The 20,202-nt window shown below is 46.4% G+C and overlaps 1 protein-coding gene across 4 annotated transcripts in view; it reads right to left on the reverse strand.

Moving 5' to 3' along the window:
* LOC106606423 (cytohesin-1) overlaps positions 1-20,202 on the reverse strand; it is a 108,497-nt gene that overhangs the window by 38,862 nt on the left and 49,433 nt on the right. The window contains exon 1 of one of the 4 annotated variants that reach the window (XM_045719830.2): positions 17,747-17,886. The exons of the other annotated variants lie outside the window; for them this stretch is intronic. The gene's annotated coding sequence lies outside the window, so the exon portion shown is untranslated. Of the gene's footprint in view, positions 1-17,746; positions 17,887-20,202 lie in introns of those variants that run through there. 4 annotated transcript variants of the gene reach the window in all.

Below are 20,202 nucleotides of genomic sequence, written 5' to 3' on the forward strand. Positions count from 1 at the left end.
AGTCTGGGCTGCATCATGTTAGATCTCCACTCAGCCTGTACTGGGAGTCTGGGCTGCATCATGTTAGATCTCCACTCAGCCTGTACTGGGAGTCTGGGCTGCATCATGTTAGATCTCCACTCAGCCTGTACTGGGAGTCTGGGCTGCATCATGTTAGATCTCCACTCAGCCTGTACTGGGAGTCTGGGCTGCATCATGTTAGATCTCTACTCAGCCTGTACTGGGAGTCTGGGCTGCATCATGTTAGATCTCCACTCAGCCTGTACTGGGAGTCTGGACTGCATCATGTTAGATCTCTACTCAGCCTGTACTGGGAGTCTGGGCTGCATCATGTTAGATCTCCACTCAGCCTGTACTGGGAGTCTGGGCTGCATCATGTTAGATCTCCACTCAGCCTGTACTGGGAGTCTGGGCTGCATCATGTTAGATCTCCACTCAGCCTGTACTGGGAGTCTGGGCTGCATCATGTTAGATCTCCACTCAGCCTGTACTGGGAGTCTGGACTGCATCATGTTAGATCTCTACTCAGCCTGTACTGGGAGTCTGGGCTGCATCATGTTAGATCTCCACTCAGCCTGTACTGGGAGTCTGGGCTGCATCATGTTAGATCTCCACTCAGCCTGTACTGGGAGTCTGGGCTGCATCATGTTAGATCTCCACTCAGCCTGTACTGGGAGTCTGGGCTGCATCATGTTAGATCTCCACTCAGCCTGTACTGGGAGTCTGGGCTGCATCATGTTAGATCTCCACTCAGCCTGTACTGGGAGTCTGGGCTGCATCATGTTAGATCTCCACTCAGCCTGTACTGGGAGTCTGGGCTGCATCATGTTAGATCTCCACTCAGCCTGTACTGGGAGTCTGGGCTGCATCATGTTAGATCTCTACTCAGCCTGTACTGGGAGTCTGGGCTGCATCATGTTAGATCTCCACTCAGCCTGTACTGGGAGTCTGGACTGCATCATGTTAGATCTCTACTCAGCCTGTACTGGGAGTCTGGGCTGCATCATGTTAGATCTCCACTCAGCCTGTACTGGGAGTCTGGGCTGCATCATGTTAGATCTCCACTCAGCCTGTACTGGGAGTCTGGGCTGCATCATGTTAGATCTCCACTCAGCCTGTACTGGGAGTCTGGGCTGCATCATGTTAGATCTCCACTCAGCCTGTACTGGGAGTCTGGGCTGCATCATGTTAGATCTCCACTCAGCCTGTACTGGGAGTCTGGGCTGCATCATGTTAGATCTCCACTCAGCCTGTACTGGGAGTCTGGACTGCATCATGTTAGATCTCCACTCAGCCTGTACTGGGAGTCTGGACTGCATCATGTTAGATCTCCACTCAGCCTGTACTGGGAGTCTGGGCTGCATCGTGTTAGATCTCCACTCAGCCTGTACTGGGAGTCTGGGCTGCATCGTGTTAGATCTCCACTCAGCCTGTACTGGGAGTCTGGACTGCATCATGTTAGATCTCCACTCAGCCTGTACTGGGAGTCTGGGCTGCATCATGTTAGATCTCCACTCAGCCTGTACTGGGAGTCTGGACTGCATCATGTTAGATCTCCACTCAGCCTGTACTGGGAGTCTGGGCTGCATCATGTTAGATCTCCACTCAACCTGTACTGGGAGTCTGGGCTGCATCATGTTAGATCTCCACTCAGCCTGTACTGGGAGTCTGGGCTGCATCATGTTAGATCTCCACTCAGCCTGTACTGGGAGTCTGGACTGCATCATGTTAGATCTCCACTTAGCCTGTACTGGGAGTCTGGACTGCATCATGTTAGATCTCCACTCAGCCTGTACTGGGAGTCTGGACTGCATCATGTTAGATCTCCACTCAGCCTGTACTGGGAGTCTGGACTGCATCATGTTAGATCTCCACTCAGCCTGTACTGGGAGTCTGGACTGCATCATGTTAGATCTCCACTCAGCCTGTACTGGGAGTCTGGGCTGCATCATGTTAGATCTCCACTCAGCCTGTACTGGGAGTCTGGACTGCATCATGTTAGATCTCCACTCAGCCTGTACTGGGAGTCTGGGCTGCATCATGTTAGATCTCCACTCAACCTGTACTGGGAGTCTGGGCTGCATCATGTTAGATCTCCACTCAGCCTGTACTGGGAGTCTGGGCTGCATCATGTTAGATCTCCACTCAGCCTGTACTGGGAGTCTGGACTGCATCATGTTAGATCTCCACTTAGCCTGTACTGGGAGTCTGGACTGCATCATGTTAGATCTCCACTCAGCCTGTACTGGGAGTCTGGACTGCATCATGTTAGATCTCCACTCAGCCTGTACTGGGAGTCTGGACTGCATCATGTTAGATCTCCACTCAGCCTGTACTGGGAGTCTGGGCTGCATCATGTTAGATCTCCACTCAGCCTGTACTGGGAGTCTGGGCTGCATCATGTTAGATCTCCACTCAGCCTGTACTGGGAGTCTGGACTGCATCATGTTAGATCTCCACTCAGCCTGTACTGGGAGTCTGGGCTGCATCATGTTAGATCTCCACTCAGCCTGTACTGGGAGTCTGGGCTGCATCATGTTAGATCTCCACTCAGCCTGTACTGGGAGTCTGGGCTGCATCATGTTAGATCTCCACTCAGCCTGTACTGGGAGTCTGGGCTGCATCATGTTAGATCTCCACTCAGCCTGTACTGGGAGTCTGGGCTGCATCATGTTAGATCTCCACTCAGCCTGTACTGGGAGTCTGGGCTGCATCATGTTAGATCTCCACTCAGCCTGTACTGGGAGTCTGGGCTGCATCATGTTAGATCTCCACTCAGCCTGTACTGGGAGTCTGGTGGGGGATGAAGATGGGGGATGAAGGGATGTGCCGTTACATATGCATGAGATAACAAAGTGACATAGCATTACATTCATCATTAGGTGGAGAATTCAGAATCTCCCCTCTCTGCATCTCAGAAAAATCCTGCATTTACTGGAACAGTTCAATACATCGCCAGAGGTCAGAGGTCAGCGCCAGTGAATGAGCCAATCTCAGTCTCACAGTAGCCAACCAGAGGGAGAGGCCTGACAGAGCGAGTGTGTGAAATGTGTGTGTGTGTCTGCGTGGGATGAGAGAGACACACCGCCCACGTCCTGTTTTCTAGGGCCTAGTACTGCCTGGAAAGCAGGCAATCCAGGGGAATCACAACACCTCAGGCTTACTGTTCACCCCTGCTGTGCTTGGCGCTGTGTCAGCACTCTCACAACCATTATCTTTCCTCTGAAACTCTCCAGAATAAAACAGTAACACTATTTACCATGTAGAACAGCCATTACAAACTAACTCTGTTGACTGTATATTTTCAGTCCAAATAACTTGGCCACAGCAACACCAGGGGCCTCTGGGTGGCTCATGGGAAGGTAGGGAGATAAACAGTGTCCAGCCGAAGAAAACTGTTCTGGCACAGACATCAGATGTCTCTTTCACACTTTAGGGCCAACCCAAACCGTACTGTTCTGGCTCAGACATCAGATGTCTCTTTCACACTTTAGGGCCAACCCAAACCGTACTGTTCTGGCTCAGACATCAGATGTCTCTTTCACACTTTAGGGCCAACCCAAACCATACTGTTCTGGCACAGACATCAGATGTCTCTTTCACACTTTAGGGCCAACCCAAACCGTACTGTTCTGGCACAGACATCAGATGTCTCTTTCACACTTTAGGGCCAACCCAAACCATACTGTGCTGGGTCAGATCTTTCCACATTTTCCTTTTCATACCGGTTCCAGCAACTATGGTGGCTGGTGGACACATAAACAGACCAGCTCAGAACAGCTTGGTTTGACTCAGTAATGGTGAAAAGCCCATTAGACCAGGGCTCTCCAACCCTGTTCCTGGAGAGCTACCCTACAACCCTGTTCCTGGAGAGCTACCCTACAACCCTGTTCCTGGAGACCTACCCTACAACCCTGTTCCTGGAGAGCTACCCTACAACCCTGTTCCTGGAGAGCTACCCTCCTGTAGGTTTTACCTCCAACTTGATTCAGCTTATCAACCTGCTAATTATTAGAATCAGGTGTGCCAGATTAGGGTTGGAGTTAAAACCTACAGGAGGGCATCTCTCCAGGAACAGGGTTGGAGTTAAAACCTACAGGAGGGTATCTCTCCAGGAACAGGATTGGAGTTAAACCCTACAGGACGGTATCTCTCCAGGAACAGGGTTGGAGTTAAAACCTACAGGAGGGTATCTCTCCAGGAACAGGGTTGGAGTTAAAACCTACAGGAGGGTATCTCTCCAGGAACAGGGTTGGAGTTAAAACCTACAGGAGGGTATCTCTCCAGGAACAGGGTTGGAGTTAAAACCTACAGGAGGGTATCTCTCCAGGAACAGGGTTGGAGTTAAACCCTACAGGACGGTATCTCTCCAGGAACAGGGTTGGAGTTAAAACCTACAGGAGGGTATCTCTCCAGGAACAGGGTTGGAGTTAAACCCTACAGGAGGGTATCTCTCCAGGAACAGGGTTGGAGTTAAAACCTACAGGACTGTAACTCTCCAGGAACAGGGTTGGAGTTAAAACCTACAGGAGGGTATCTCTCCAGGAACAGGGTTGGAGTTAAACCCTACAGGACTGTATCTCTCCAGGAACAGGGTTGGAGTTAAAACCTACAGGACGGTATCTCTCCAGGAACAGGGTTGGAGTTAAAACCTACAGGAGGGTATCTCTCCAGGAACAGGGTTGGAGTTAAACCCTACAGGACGGTATCTCTCCAGGAACAGGGTTGGAGTTAAAACCTACAGGACGGTATCTCTCCAGGAACAGGGTTGGAGTTAAAACCTACAGGAGGGTATCTCTCCAGGAACAGGGTTGGAGTTAAAACCTACTGGACTGTAACTCTCCAGGAACAGGGTTGGAGTTAAAAACCTACAGGACGGTAACTCTCCAGGAACAGGGTTGGAGTTAAAACCTACAGGACGGTATCTCTCCAGGAACAGGGTTGGAGTTAAAACCTACAGGAGGGTAGCTCTCCAGGAACAGGGCTGGAGTTAAAACCTACTGGACTGTAACTCTCCAGGAACAGGGTTGGAGTTAAAACCTACAGGAGGTGTATCTCTCCAGGAACAGGGTTGGAGTTAAACCTACAGGACGGTATCTCTCCAGGAACAGGGTTGGAGTTAAAACCTACAGGAGGGTAGCTCTCCAGGAACAGGGCTGGAGTTAAAACCTACTGGACTGTAACTCTCCAGGAACAGGGTTGGAGTTAAAACCTACAGGAGGGTAGCTCTCCAGGAACAGGGTTGGAGTTAAAACCTACAGGAGGGTATCTCTCCAGGAACAGGGTTGGAGTTAAAACCTACAGGAGGGTATCTCTCCAGGAACAGGGTTGGAGTTAAACCTACAGGACGGTATCTCTCCAGGAACAGGGTTGGAGTTAAAACCTACTATAGACAATCCAGTGAATGACAAAGGGCTTCTAAAGAGAGGTCAGATGTCTGGTGCTGGTACACACTAATCTGGGGTTTGACCTGCCACAGCTAGCAGCTGAGCTTCAGCTCTCATTCTCACTGAGCCTAAATGAACTCTGGTTTATAACTGACCCATTTACATGGGTTGTTGTTTTATTTCCCAATAGATTTAGTGTCCAGTCAGACAGAGTTTTAGCTGCTATGTTGGGGAGCAGTTTGGTAAATGAGTCTGCAGTGTTATATGTAACGTACACAAACCTCAGTATTTCACAACTTCCTGCATGTGCAATACTCTGGCCCACAATCCAGTTCATCTCTCTCTCCCCCTCTCAGATTGCCATCTTGGAAGGAGAGATACCAAGCGACTGGTTTCCAGATCACTGGAGAATCTCCTCAGGAAATCAGGAAATTAAAATTCCAAAGGACGGCTCAGAGGAAATCTCTCTCTCTCTCCCCTGATCTGATTTGACCCAGTTTGGAGGTTGAGCTCAAAAACGTGACGGCCAATATAAGCCGCTGTGTTTGTTCAGTCCCAGGTCACTCTCACTACATAGGACACATTCCTGGGGCAGTGGAGCTCTCTGGGGACTTGTTGGACAGAAATCGTATGTACCCTGATACCACTGCCTGTACCCACCTAGAGGGGTACTGAGTGGGTAGTATACCCCAACCCAACCCAGAGGTGCACAGTCCCGCTCTCTCAGCACCACAACACCTGTCTAATGCTCTGATAGGCTTTACTGTAACCATATCAGACACATGGAAACTCCACTGATTGTGTTCCCTACAAGAGGGCAACAGCTGTGTGCTGACTGGGTGAATACTGGGTGTAGCCTAACATAGTTATGAAAAAGACATGTGAATATAGCAAATACTTGTACTATTGTGTGTGTAGTGAGGATGTGTAGTAATGTGTAGAGTCAGTAAGTGTGTAGTGAGGATGTGTACTAATGTGTAGTAATCAGTAAGTGTGTAGTGAGGATGTGTAGTAATCAGTGTGTGTAGTGAGGATGTGTAGTAATCAGTGTGTGTGTAGGGGGGATGTTTAGTAATGTGTAGTAATCAGTAAGTGTGTAATGAGGATGTGTAGTAATCAGTGTGTGTGTAGTGAGGATGTGTAGTAATCAGTGTGTGTGTAGTGAGGATGTGTAGTAATCAGTGTGTGTGTAGTGAGGATGTGTAGTAATCGGGGGGGGGGAGTCAGCAGTGTGTAGTGGGAGGGATGTGTAGTAATCAGTAAGTGTGTAGTGAGGATGTGTAGTAATGTGTAGTAATCAGTCAGTGTGTAGTGAGGATGTGTAGTAATGTGTAGTAATCAGTCAGTGTGTAGTGAGGATGTGTAGTAATGTGTAGTAATCAGTCAGTGTGTAGTGAGGATGTGTAGTAATGTGTAGTAATCAGTCAGTGTGTAGTGAGGATGTGTAGTAATGTGTAGTAATCAGTCAGTGTGTAGTGAGGATGTGTAGTAATGTGTAGTAATCAGTCAGTGTGTAGTGAGGATGTGTAGTAATGTGTAGTAATCAGTCAGTGTGTAGTGAGGATGTGTAGTAATGTGTAGTAATCAGTCAGTGTGTAGTGAGGATGTGTAGTAATGTGTAGTAATCAGTCAGTGTGTAGTGAGGATGTGTAGTAATGTGTAGTAATCAGTCAGTGTGTAGTGAGGGTGTGTAGTAATCCATTTTTCCAGAATTTGGGGAATTTTGTTTGAATTCATTAAAAAAGTTAGCTTATAACAGTGAACCTTTTTTTGTGGGATACCTTAAAGACAATTCTAGGTATTCTGGCATATTTTGGTTAAACTATCCCCAATTCAATGGAATTGCAGCCCTCTGCATGTACAGTGCAGTCATCAATCACATGTGCAGTACACTCTTCCATCACATGAACAGCTGATTCTCAAGATCTTGCACACTAATGAGATGCTATTGAGCCCACACTACTACACTGTCTGAGCCAAGGACTACATGCATTCTGGTAAGTTTGATTACAAAACTGGGTGGGGTGAATATATTTTATATGACATTCATTATTTTTTGTTAACTAGTAAATAGTAGCCTACAGCAAAGTGTGTTTAAATCATTTCTAACTTGTGAACAATTTCTGCTAGTTAGTTTTTGCTACCATGTGGGTTTTAGCTTGCTTGAGCCTGTTAACTGAGGAGTGTTAATTCACCTGTTTCCATACATCTTTCATTTTAAAACATTTATCGTACAAAGGAGTTGTTTAATCTAAATGCTTAACTATTTATCTGTACATGGAATTGTATTATTTTTAATTTTTTACTCATTTAAAAAAAATCTTTAGAGGAAAATTCAACGGCAGCATCTGATGTGCGGAGAAATTTCACTGCAGCTAATGTAGAAGGAAAAGTTGTGCACATTTGCAAATACTGTGAAGAATGCAACAAAGATGCAGAATCATCTGGCCAAGTGCATAAAGTTCCCTCAGCGCTCACAACAAGCAACCTCTGACAAAAGTTCATCTACTTCTATTTCGAGGTGAAAATTATGAATCCGACACCTTATCGATAGCAACAGCTCATGGTCCTCCTGGAATCAGACGTTTTTTTGACTCAATGGAGGAATGTAGTCAGAGAAATGCTGCTGAATGTCTTGCTCGAGCTGTGTATGCAACTGGTTCACCTCTGATGCTCACAGGCAATGTGTATTGGAAGAGATTTCTGAATGTTCTTTGCCCAGCATACACCCCTCCAACCAGACATGCTTTATCTACTCATTTGCTGGATGCAGAGTTCAACAGAGTTCAAGTGAAGATCAAGCAAATCGTAGAGAAAGCAGACTGTATTGAAATCATCTCTGATGGGTGGTCGAATGTTCGTGGGCAAGGAATAATTAACTACATCATCTCCACCCCTCAACCAGTATTCTACAAGAGCACAGACACAAGGGACAACAGATACACTGGTCTCTAGATTGCAGATGAGCTGAAGGCAGTCATCAGTGACCTTGGACAACAGAAGGTATATGCACTGGTGACAGACAATGAAGGCTGCTTGGTCTAAAGTGGAGGAGTCCTACCCTCACATCACACCCATTGGCTGTGCTGCTCATGCATTGAATCTGCTCCTCAAGGACATCATGGAACTGAAAACAATGGATGCACTCTACAAGAGAGCCAAGGAAGTGGTTAGGTATGTGAAGGGTCAAGTTATAGCAGCAATCTACCTCACCAAGCAAAGTGAGAAGAATAAGAGCACCACATTGAAGCTGCCCAGCAACACCCGTTGGGGTGGTGTTGTCATCATGTTTGACAGTTTCCTGGAGGGGAAGGTGTCTCTCCAAGAAATGGCCATATCACAGTCTGCCGATATGGACAGCCCCATCAAGAGGAACCTCCTGGATGATGTATTTTGGGAGAGAGTTGTAAGAAGCCTGAAACTCCTGAAACCTATAGCAGTAGCCATTGCATGGATTGAGGGAGACAATGCCATCCTGTCTGATGTTCAGACTCTACTTGCAGATGTAAGAGAATAAATCCGTACTGCCCGGCCCACTTCACTGTTGCTCCAAGCAGAGGAAACTGTAGTTCTGAAATATATCAAAAAGCGTGAAGACTTCTGCCTGAAGCCCATACACGCCACAGCATACATGTTGGACCCCAAGTATGCTGGCAAGAGCATCCTGTCTGGTGCAGAGCTCAACAAGTCCTATGGTGCCATCACTACTGTGTCTCGCCACCTTGGCCTGGATGGGGGCAAGGTTCTTGGCAGTCTGGCGAAGTACACTTCCAAGCAAGGGCTTTGGGATGGAGATGCAATATGGTAGCCGTGCCAACATATCTCATCAGCCACCTGGTAGAGGAGACTTTGTGGATCTGAGGCTCTTTCCCCTGTTGCCACCATCATCCTCCAAATCCCACCAACATCAGCCACCTCAGAGCACAACTGGTCCTTGTTTGGGAACACACAAACCAAAGCACGCAACAGGCTGACCTATACAAGGGTTGAAAAATTGGTGACAATCTAGGCAAATTTGAGGCTTTTTGAGCCTGACAACGAGCCATCCTCAACAAGGTTGGAAAGTGACAGTGAAGGTGAGGCCTCAGAGTTTGATGTTCAAGAGGTGGACATTGAGGAGGTCCAGGGAGAAGACATGGAAGCCTGAGAGGAAGACAACCAAAGCTTTAGTTTCTAGACTATCATTTTACAGATTTATGTTGAAAACGTTTTTGGGAGATGTGATGGATCATTGGAGATCATTCAATATTCCCTTTCTTTTGTTGTTCAGTGAAATCATCCCAGGTGAAGAGTCAACTCATTTAATTAAAAGTTCAATTAGTAACTAAATAGTTTTTTGTATTTCTATTGGAAGGATTTAATAAATTGCAATTATGTCTCCTTATGATAAGGTAAAAGGTTTATGTTTCTGTCTCCATATGATATGGTAAATATACCCAATGCAAACAAAAAATATTAAAATTATATTCATATTACATTTACATTAATCAAATCAAATTTATTTATATAGCCCTTCGTACATCAGCTGATATCTCAAAGTGCTGTACAGAAACCCAGCCTAAAACCCCAAACAGCAAGCAAAGCATGTGAAAGAAGCATTACATTTACGTCATTTAGCAGACGCTCTTATCCAGAGCGACTTACAAATTGGTGCATTCACCTTATGATATCCAGTGGAACAACCACTTTACAATAATATTAATTTGCATATATTTCCATTAATTCCCATATATTCCCATTAAATCCAGTTAATTCCCACTGAAAGTTTCCACCTCTGAATATTCCCCAAAATGTGCAACCCTAATGTGTAGTAATGTGTAGTAATCAGTAAGTGTGTAGTGAGGATGTGTTGTAATCAGTAAGTGTGTACGGAGGCTGTGTAGTAATGTGTAGTAATCAGTAAGTGTGTAGTGAGGATGTGTAGTAATGTGTAGTAATCAGTAAATGTGTAGTGAGGATGTGTAGTAATGTGTAGAGTCAGTAAGTGTGTAGTGAGGATGTGTAGTAATGTGTAGTAATCAGTAAATGTGTAGTGAGGATGTGTAGTAATGTGTAGAGTCAGTAAGTGTGTAGTGAGGATGTGTAGTAATGTGTAGTAATCAGTAAATGTGTAGTGAGGATGTGTAGTAATGTGTAGAGTCAGTAAGTGTGTAGTGAGGATGTGTAGTAATGTGTAGAGTCAGTAAGTGTGTAGTGAGGATGTGTAGTAATGTGTAGTAGTCAGTAAGTGTGTAGGTAGGATGTGTAGTAATGTGTAGTAATCAGTAAGTGTGTAGGTAGGATGTGTAGTAATGTGTAGTAATCAGTAAGTGTACCAGGGAGGATGTGTAGTAATCAGTAAGTGTACCAGGGAGGATGTGTAGTAATCAGTAAGTGTTCCAGGGAGGATGTGTAGTAATCAGTAAGTGTACCAGGGAGGATGTGTAGTAATCAGTAAGTGTTCCAGGGAGGATGTGTAGTAATCAGTAAGTGTTCCAGGGAGGATGTGTAGTAATCAGTAAGTGTTCCAGGGAGGATGTGTAGTAATCAGTAAGTGTACCAGGAAGGATGTGTAGTAATCAGTAAGTGTTCCAGGGAGAATGTGTAGTAATCAGTAAGTGTTCCAGGGAGGATGTGTAGTAATCAGTAAGTGTTCCAGGGAGGATGTGTAGTAATCAGTAAGTGTTCCAGGGAGGATGTGTAGTAATCAGTAAGTGTTCCAGGGAGGATGTGTAGTAATCAGTAAGTGTTACCAGGGAGGATGTGTAGTAATCAGTAAGTGTTCCAGGGAGGATGTGTAGTAATCAGTAAGTGTTCCAGGGAGGATGTGTAGTAATCAGTAAGTGTTCCAGGGAGGATGTGTAGTAATCAGTAAGTGTTCCAGGGAGGATGTGTAGTAATCAGTAAGTGTACCAGGGAGGATGTGTAGTAATCAGTAAGTGTACCAGGGAGGATGTGTAGTAATCAGTAAGTGTACCAGGGAGGATGTGTAGTAATCAGTAAGTGTACCAGGGAGGATGTGTAGTAATCAGTAAGTGTACCAGGGAGGATGTGTAGTAATCAGTAAGTGTTCCAGGGAGGATGTGTAGTAATCAGTAAGTGTTCCAGGGAGAATGTGTAGTAATCAGTAAGTGTTCCAGGGAGAATGTGTAGTAATCAGTAAGTGTACCAGGGAGGAGTGTAGTTCAGTAAGTTCAGGGTGGAGTGTAGTAATCAGTAAGTGTTCCAGGGAGGATGTGTAGTAATCAGTAAGTGTACCAGGGAGGATGTGGTAGTAATCAGTAAGTGTTCCAGGGAGGATGTGTAGTAATCAGTAAGTGTTCCAGGGAGGATGTGTAGTAATCAGTAAGTGTTCCAGGGAGGATGTGTAGTAATGTGTAGTAATCAGTAAGTGTTCCAGGGAGGATGTGTAGTAATCAGTAAGTGTTCCAGGGAGGATGTGTAGTAATCAGTAAGTGTTCCAGGGAGGATGTGTAGTAATCAGTAAGTGTTCCAGGGAGGATGTGTAGTAATGTGTAGTAATCAGTAAGTGTTCCAGGGAGGATGTGTAGTAATCAGTAGTGTTCCAGGAATAGACTCCTTTCATTATGCTGCTTCGTGTTTCTCCTCCATGGGTGCATCCCAAATGGCACCCTATTCCCTACATAGGGGTGCACTATCGGCCCTAGTCAAAAATAGTGCACTTTAAAGGGCATAGGGTTCCATTTGGGACTGAACCATTATCTTTTCCATTGAACCAGCAGCACCCATCTGGCCTTTCAGAGTTCCATTAGACCTGATTACCCTCTTCCTCTCCTCCTCCCTCTTTCCCCCTTACTCCTACTGTCTCCAAAATGCAATGTAACCACAGTGAGCCCTGGTCTGTCTGTCTGTCTGTCTGTCTGTCTGTCTGTCTGTCTGTCTGTCTGTCTGTCTGTCTGTCTGTCTGTCTGTCTGTCTGTCTGTCTGTCTGTCTGTCTGTCTGTCTGTCTGTCTGTCTGTCTGTCATCCCCCTCTACCTCATGGTCTGTGCAGAAGGGGAGAGTAGAGAGTCCATCCACCCCAGATAAAAGCATAGCTAATGTCCAGTGCAGTACCCCTCCCCACCAAAAGACATCTCTATTGAATTGCCTAAACCAATCAGGGAGCCTAGTGTCCAGCATGCTTCACTTCATGCTGAAACACAATGCATTTAAACAGATACATAGATAGACTCACTCACAGCACACTATTAGCTACAGGTCTATTGATATGGGATCTCATTTACCAGAGCTGTTGTCTGCCTGAACAGGTGATTTATAGAGACTGGTCATTGCTTTTCAATCTCCACATCTCACTGGATCTCTTCAGTGGTGGAGCTAATAGAGTCCCTGTTCCCTCCCCTTCATATATTTTGGAAGAGTGGCCCTCTCCAACACATGCAAGCATCCACGCACACAGACCCCCTGACAAGACCCCCTTTACAAGGCAGAACAGCAGCAGTGAGTTGTAAAGGAATGCTAGTCAGTCAGTCAGTCAGACTCCTCCTTACCTACAGCCCACTGACCTTTAGGCTGACCTGGGTCACCTCTCGCACACACACACACACCACACACACACACACTTCCCTTCACCCCACCCTGTCATTCAGCACAGGACCGGACAGAACCACCATGACGATATCATCAGTTATGGACGACACAGAGACACAGTGGACTCAGTCTCAACCTGAGCTGGTGAGGAGGTGGTAGGGAGGAGGAGGAGAGGAGGAAGGGGGAGGCTGAAGGAGAACAGGCTCTGTGTGTGTCTGGGGAGGTGTGGGACAGTGAATGGGTGGATGGCAGGAGAACACAGTGGAATCAGTCTCAACCTGAGCTGGTGAGGAGGTGGTAGGGAGGAGGAGGAGAGGAGGAAGGGGCAGGCTGAAGGAGAACAGGCTCTGTGTGTGTCTGGGGAGGTGTGGGACAGTGAATGGGTGGATGGCAGGAGAACACAGAAGCTGTGGGAAGAGTCAGTGGGATGATCACAGATCTCCTGTGTGTAGAACAGAGTATGTCAGAGGAGAGAGGAGTGTAGCGTGCCCATTTTGGAGGGACTTTCCCAAAGCAGGAGTGTCGGACATCTCGCCCGCTCCAGTACCGCTCCAGTACCGCTCACTTCACGAGCTCAGTGCATGCCCGGCCCAGCATGCATTTGTAGTCTACTTGTGTGCTGCTATAGCCCCTTGCTTTAGCTACTGTCATGGAGTTCGCTAAATATTTTCATAAAGAAACTGATAAAACACAAAGGTGTGAAATCAAGGTGACTTACAAAGATGAGGAGGACCAAGGGCAAGCGAGGGAGTGCCGTGATGAAGTGTCCACAACTATAGAAGAGAGGGAGTGTGGTGATGTAGTGTCCACAACTATAGAAGAGAGGGAGTGTGGTGATGTAATGTCCACAACTATAGAAGAGAGGGAGTGTGGTGATGTAGTGTCCACAACTATAGAAGAGAGGGAGTGTGGTGATGTAGTGTCCACAACTATAGAAGAGAGGGAGTGTGGTGATGTTGTGTCCACAACTATAGAAGAGAGGGAGTGTGGTGATGTAGTGTCCACAACTATAGAAGAGAGGGAGTGTGGTGATGTTGTGTCCACAACTAAAGAAGAGAGGGAGTGTGGTGATGTTGTGTCCACAACTATAGAAGAGAGGGAGTGTGGTGATGTAGTGTCCACAACTATAGAAGAGAGGGAGTGTGGTGATGTAGTGTCCACAACTATAGAAGAGAGGGAGTGTGGTGATGTTGTGTCCACAACTAAAGAAGAGAGGGAGTGTGGTGATGTAGTGTCCACAACTAAAGAAGAGGGGGAGTGTGGTGATGTAGTGTCCACAACTAAAGAAGAGAGGGAGTGTGGTGATGTAGTGTCCACAACTAAAGAAGAGAGGGAGTGTGGTGATGTAGTGTCCACAACTAAAGAAGAGAGGGAGTGTGGTGATGTAGTGTCCACAACTAAAGAAGAGGGGGAGTGTGGTGATGTAGTGTCCACAACTAAAGAAGAGAGGGAGTGTGGTGATGTAGTGTCCACAACTAAAGAAGACAGGGAGTGTGGTGATGTAGTGTCCACAACTAAAGAAGAGAGGGAGTGTGGTGATGTAGTGTCCACAACTAAAGAAGAGGGGGAGTGTGGTGTTGTAGTGTCCACAACTAAAGAAGAGAGGGAGTGTGGTGATGTTGTGTCCACAACTATAGAAGAGAGGGAGTGTGGTGATGTAGTGTCCACAACTAAAGAAGAGAGGGAGTGTGGTGATGTAGTGTCCACAACTAAAGAAGAGAGGGAGTGTGGTGATGTAGTGTCCACAACTAAAGAAGAGAGGGAGTGTGGTGATGTAGTGTCCACAACTAAAGAAGAGAGGGAGTGTGGTGATGTAGTGTCCACAACTATAGAAGAGAGGGAGTGTGGTGATGTAGTGTCCACAACTAAAGAAGAGAGGGAGTGTGGTGATGTAGTGTCCACAACTATAGAAGAGAGGGAGTGTGGTGATGTAGTGTCCACAACTAAAGAAGAGGGGGAGTGTGGTGATGTAGTGTCCACAACTAAAGAAGAGAGGGAGTGTGGTGATGTAGTGTCCACAACTATAGAAGAGAGGGAGTGTGGTGATGTAGTGTCCACAACTAAAGAAGAGAGGGAGTGTGGTGATGTAGTGTCCACAACTAAAGAAGAGGGGGAGTGTGGTGATGTAGTGTCCACAACTATAGAAGAGAGGGAGTGTGGTGATGTAGTGTCCACAACTAAAGAAGAGAGGGAGTGTGGTGATGTAGTGTCCACAACTATAGAAGAGAGGGAGTGTGGTGATGTAGTGTCCACAACTATAGAAGAGAGGGAGTGTGGTGATGTAGTGTCCACAACTATAGAAGAGAGGGAGTGTGGTGATGTAGTGTCCACAACTATAGAAGAGAGGGAGTGTGGTGATGTAGTGTCCACAACTAAAGAAGAGAGGGAGTGTGGTGATGTAGTGTCCACAACTATAGAAGAGAGGGAGTGTGGTGATGTAGTGTCCACAACTAAAGAATCATTGTGGAATCTGAAAAGACAGTAATCCCTAAAGCATGATGGTGTTCTATAACTATAACAGTTCCATTCTATTATCTATAAAATAGGCCATTACTGATTTTGGCCCAGTAGGCCTGGTATTACCTCTTTCAAGAAGCGTTCTGTTTTGATAGGTTATTTTACCTAAAATCCTTTACGCCTACCGACAAAAAATTAAAAAAACAACTACGCATCCCTGCCCAGCCTGGCAAGAGTGTCCCGAAGGGTGTTTAGCATCCTCAGTGGCTCTGTAAGGTCTGAGAGGGTGTTCTCCACTGCTGGCCTGCTCTACAGGCACCACCTCTACAGGCACCACCTCTACAGGCACCACCTCTACAGGCACCACCACATGGTCATCACACAGACTCTGGCCAAACACATGTTTCTAAAGATACATTTAAAGGCCCTGTAGATGGAGCCTAATAAGGCATTTAGTAATTCATTAGTAAATAATTCTAAGTAAGTCACAGCCTATATGTGTAATGTATAGACTATAATGATTGAATACAACTAAATGTTGTTTAAATGCTGAGTGCTGAATGTCCCTGCCAGCTTAGTGTGTCACACTCCCAAACGCTTCACTATGTATTTCTTTTGTAGGATATAGCCTTGAAATAATTGAAATAATACAGCCTAAATAATTCATTTTCGTTCCTTCTTATTCTCCCTGTCTGGCTCCTGACCTATTTAGAGTGTTTATATGATGTTTAATATGACATGTGGCCTATTTGAAATGGTGAGCTTCTTACAGTCACCTTCTCATGTTGTTCATTCAAATCATAAGATTTGGTTTCAATACTTTAAAACCAAATGGTAGGTCCAGGTAGTCACAAAAAATTGTTACATTGTGATTTTAATGAATGGAGTGAATTTGGAGCAGCAGTTTGTTCCTGTGAGCGAGGAGCGGTTTTTAGAGGAGCGGTTTTTAGAGGAGCGGTTTTTAGTGGAGCGGTTTTTAGAGGAGCGGTTTTTAGTGGAGCGGTTTTTAGTGGAGCGGTTTTTAGAGGAGCGGTTTTTAGTGGAGCGGTTTTTAGTGGAGCGGTTTTTAGTGGAGCGGTTTTTAGAGGAGCGGTTTTTAGAGGAGCGGTTTTTAGTGGAGCGGTTTTTAGTGGAGCGGTTTTTAGAGGAGCGGTTTTTAGTGGAGCGGTTTTTAGAGGAGCGGTTGGAAAGGATGTGAAGCGCACAAGCACCACTCCATGAGTGAGGAGCTGGATTTCAGACCTCTCAACTCTGCTCACATGCTCTGGTGTAGAAGAACAGCCAGGACAAGGAAAGTTCCGTATCCTTGGCTCTAGGGGCTTTCTTTTTCTCAGTCCCAGGAACAACTCCTAGCCTGGTCCCAGACATGTTATTGCTGTAGAACCGTAGGAGACCATGCGACGATAGGAGCTGGCTATATAGCACAAACAGATCTGGGACCAGGCTAACAGTTCTGACCAAAACTAAAGCAGAGCTGAATTCCACCTGACAACACAACACCACCACTGTCCAAAGAAAACCTACAGACCATGTTATTCTGTGGTATCATCTGATGCCCTGGTATAACGTAGCAGAACCTGAACGAACCACCATTCTACAACCTGGTCATAAAAGCCTGGATGCTAACTGAACCTTTCACCTTTTATTAGCCTACCTAGATAAATGACCCCAAAAATAGGCCAATAAATATTTCCGTGCTCATAACAGGATTGTATTGTATTGTATTGTATTGTATTGTATTGTATTGTATTGAGTAACAGGTCCATCCTTCATCACAGTATTTCAGTGCTCATAACAGGATAGTATTGTATTGTATTGTATTGTATTGTATTCTATTGAGTAACAGGTCCATCCTTCATCACAGTATTTCAGTGCTCATAACAGGATAGTATTGTATTGTATTGTATTGTATTGTATTGTATTGTATTGTATTCTATTGAGTAACAGGTCCATCCTTCATCACAGTATTTCAGTGCTCATAACAGGATAGTATTGATCTGACTTAGATGCATTATCTCCAGCCTGGCAGATGTTATTACTGCAGCAATGAAAATGGATGTGTGTGTGTGTGTGTGTGTGTGTGTGTGTGTGTGTGTGTGTGTGTGTGTGTGTGTGTGTGTGTGTGTGTGTGTGTGTGTGTGTGTGTGTGTGTGTGAGAGAGAGAGAGAGAAAACAGACACGTGAACACATGCACACACAAACACGTATGAATGCATTCTCACACACACACACTTTAAAATGGTACAGAGTTCAATTGTGTATTTGCTTTAAAAGGAAACGTGTACACAAACACACCCCACACAGACGCAATGAAATGCTACTGACAGCTAATAATTACAATAATCACATTGTAACAAATCAAAGATGACTAACCTGGGTGAACAATCCTTAAAAGTATGTCAGCTCTGTCTTAAAAACTCCTGTCTTCCCCCTCTCCTATCCCCTGGGCACCTCGCTCTCCTCAATCAGCTAGTCCGGCCTGTTAAGTCTAGCGACAGCATGGCCAGCGAAGGAGAGAGGGAGGCAGCCGGCTCCTCCAGCAGACAAGAAAAAGAGAGGGAGAAGAGAGAGAGAGAGAGAGAGAGAGAGAGAGAGAGAGAGAGGTGCTGTCTGTCTACCCTACTGTACCACACAGAACTCACTGCGCAGCCTGCCTGGTCCAAGCACACAGCCAGCCACAGTCCATCTGGAGAGAAACACTTATTCACGCACCCCTCTCTCTCGCTCTGTCCTTCCCACCCCCATCCCTCCCCTCTTGCTCAGTCCCTCTCTCTCTCTCTGTCCTTCCCACCCCCATCCCTCCCCTCTTGCTCAGTCCCTCTCTCTCTGTCCTTCCCACCCCCATCCCTCCCCTCTTGCTCAGTCCCTCTCTCTCTGTCCTTCCCACCCCCATCCCTCCCCTCTTGCTCAGTCCCTCTCTCTCTCCTCTGCTGTGGCTATCATTAACATAGAGGCTCCACCCAGTGGCCATCCTCTATTCCTTCTCTTCTTTTTCATTTCTTCTCCTCCGTCTGTCTCTTCCCCCCACTCACACTGAAACACACACACTCACACTCACACACACACACTCTCGCACTGAAACACACACACACACACACTCGCACTGAAACACACACACTCACACACTCGCACTGAAACACACACTCGCACTGAAACACACATACTCGCATTGAAACACACACCCTCGCACTGAAACACACACACTCGCACTGAAACACACACACTCGCACTGAAACACACACCCTCGCACTGAAACACACACCCTCGCACTGAAACACACACCCTCGCACTGAAACACACACCCTCGCACTGAAACACACACCCTCGCACTGAAACACACACCCTCGCACTGAAACACACACCCTCGCACTGAAACACACACCCTCGCACTGAAACACACACCCTCGCACTGAAACACACACACTCGCACTGAAACACACACCCTCGCACTGAAACACACACACTCGCACTGAAACACACACTCTTGCACTGAAACACACACCCTCGCACTGATACACACACCCTCGCACTGAAACACACACACACAGTTGTTCATCTGAGAAGGTAGTGTATTCAGGCATACCAAGCTCAGACTGGTATTCAGATCGTAACAAGAGACCCTCAGATAAATATGGAGCCTTTCAACACAACAAACAGGACTGTTATGTATGAATGTATTTTCCATGATGTCATTACACTGTACTGACAGTTATCAAAGTACAATCTCCGTAGCTATGACAACCTCCTACTGGTGATAATGAGATGAAGAATACATTTATGAATACAAGAGGAATGGTGCTTGAAAGTGAATGCATAATGTCGTTGTTTGACTATTGACTCTGTGAAGTCATCTCTTACCATCTCTAGAGGGGCAGTGGGTGGGCACTAGGCTACATGAGCTCTTGTTGTGACTCAGGCCTATGAGTCTGGGCTTCTGTCACCAGTCTGAGTCAAAGCTACATACTTCACCATCTCAGAGAGTCACTCCATCAAACCCCAGCGTCTCAGAGAGTCACTCCATCAAACCCCAGTCTCAGAGAGTCACTACCTCAAAGCCCAGAGTCTCAGAGAGTCACTCCATCAAACCCCAGTCTCAGAGAGCTTCTACCTCAAAGCCCAGAGTCTCAGAGAGCTTCTACCTCAAAGCCCAGAGTCTCAGAGAGCTTCTACCTCAAAGCCCAGAGTCACTACCTCAAAGCCCAGTCTCAGAGAGTCACTACCTCAAAGCCCAGAGTCTCAGATAGCTACTACCTCAAAGCCCAGAGTCTCAGAGAGCTTCTAGCTCAAAGCCCAGAGTCACTACCTCAAACCCCAGAGTCTCAGAGAGCCACTACCTCAAAGCCCAGAGCCTCAGAGAGTCACTACCTCAAAGCCCAGAGTCACTACCTCAAACCCCAGAGTCTCAGAGAGTCACTACATCAAAGCCCAGAGCCTCAGAGAGTCACTACCTCAAAGCCCAGAGTCTCAGAGAGCTTCTACCTCAAAGCCCAGAGTCTCAGAGAGCTACTACCTCAAAGCCCAGAGTCTCAGAGAGCTACTACCTCAAAGCCCAGAGTCTCAGAGAGCCACTAGCTCAAAGCCCAGAGCCTCAGAGAGTCACTACCTCAAAGCCCAGTCTCAGAGAGCTACTACCTCAAAGCCCAGAGTCTCAGAGAGCTACTACCTCAAAGCCCAGAGTCACTACCTCAAAGCCCAGAGTCTCAGAGAGCTACTACCTCAAAGCCCAGAGTCTCAGAGAGCCACTACCTCAAAGCCCAGAGTCTCAGAGAGCTACTACCTCAAAGCCCAGAGTCTCAGAGAGCTTCTACCTCAAAGCCCAGAGTCTCTAC

The sequence above is a fragment of the Salmo salar genome, chromosome 06 (genome assembly GCF_965601325.2).
Source record: "Salmo salar chromosome 06, fSalSal1, whole genome shotgun sequence".
NCBI lineage: Eukaryota > Metazoa > Chordata > Actinopteri > Salmoniformes > Salmonidae > Salmo > Salmo salar.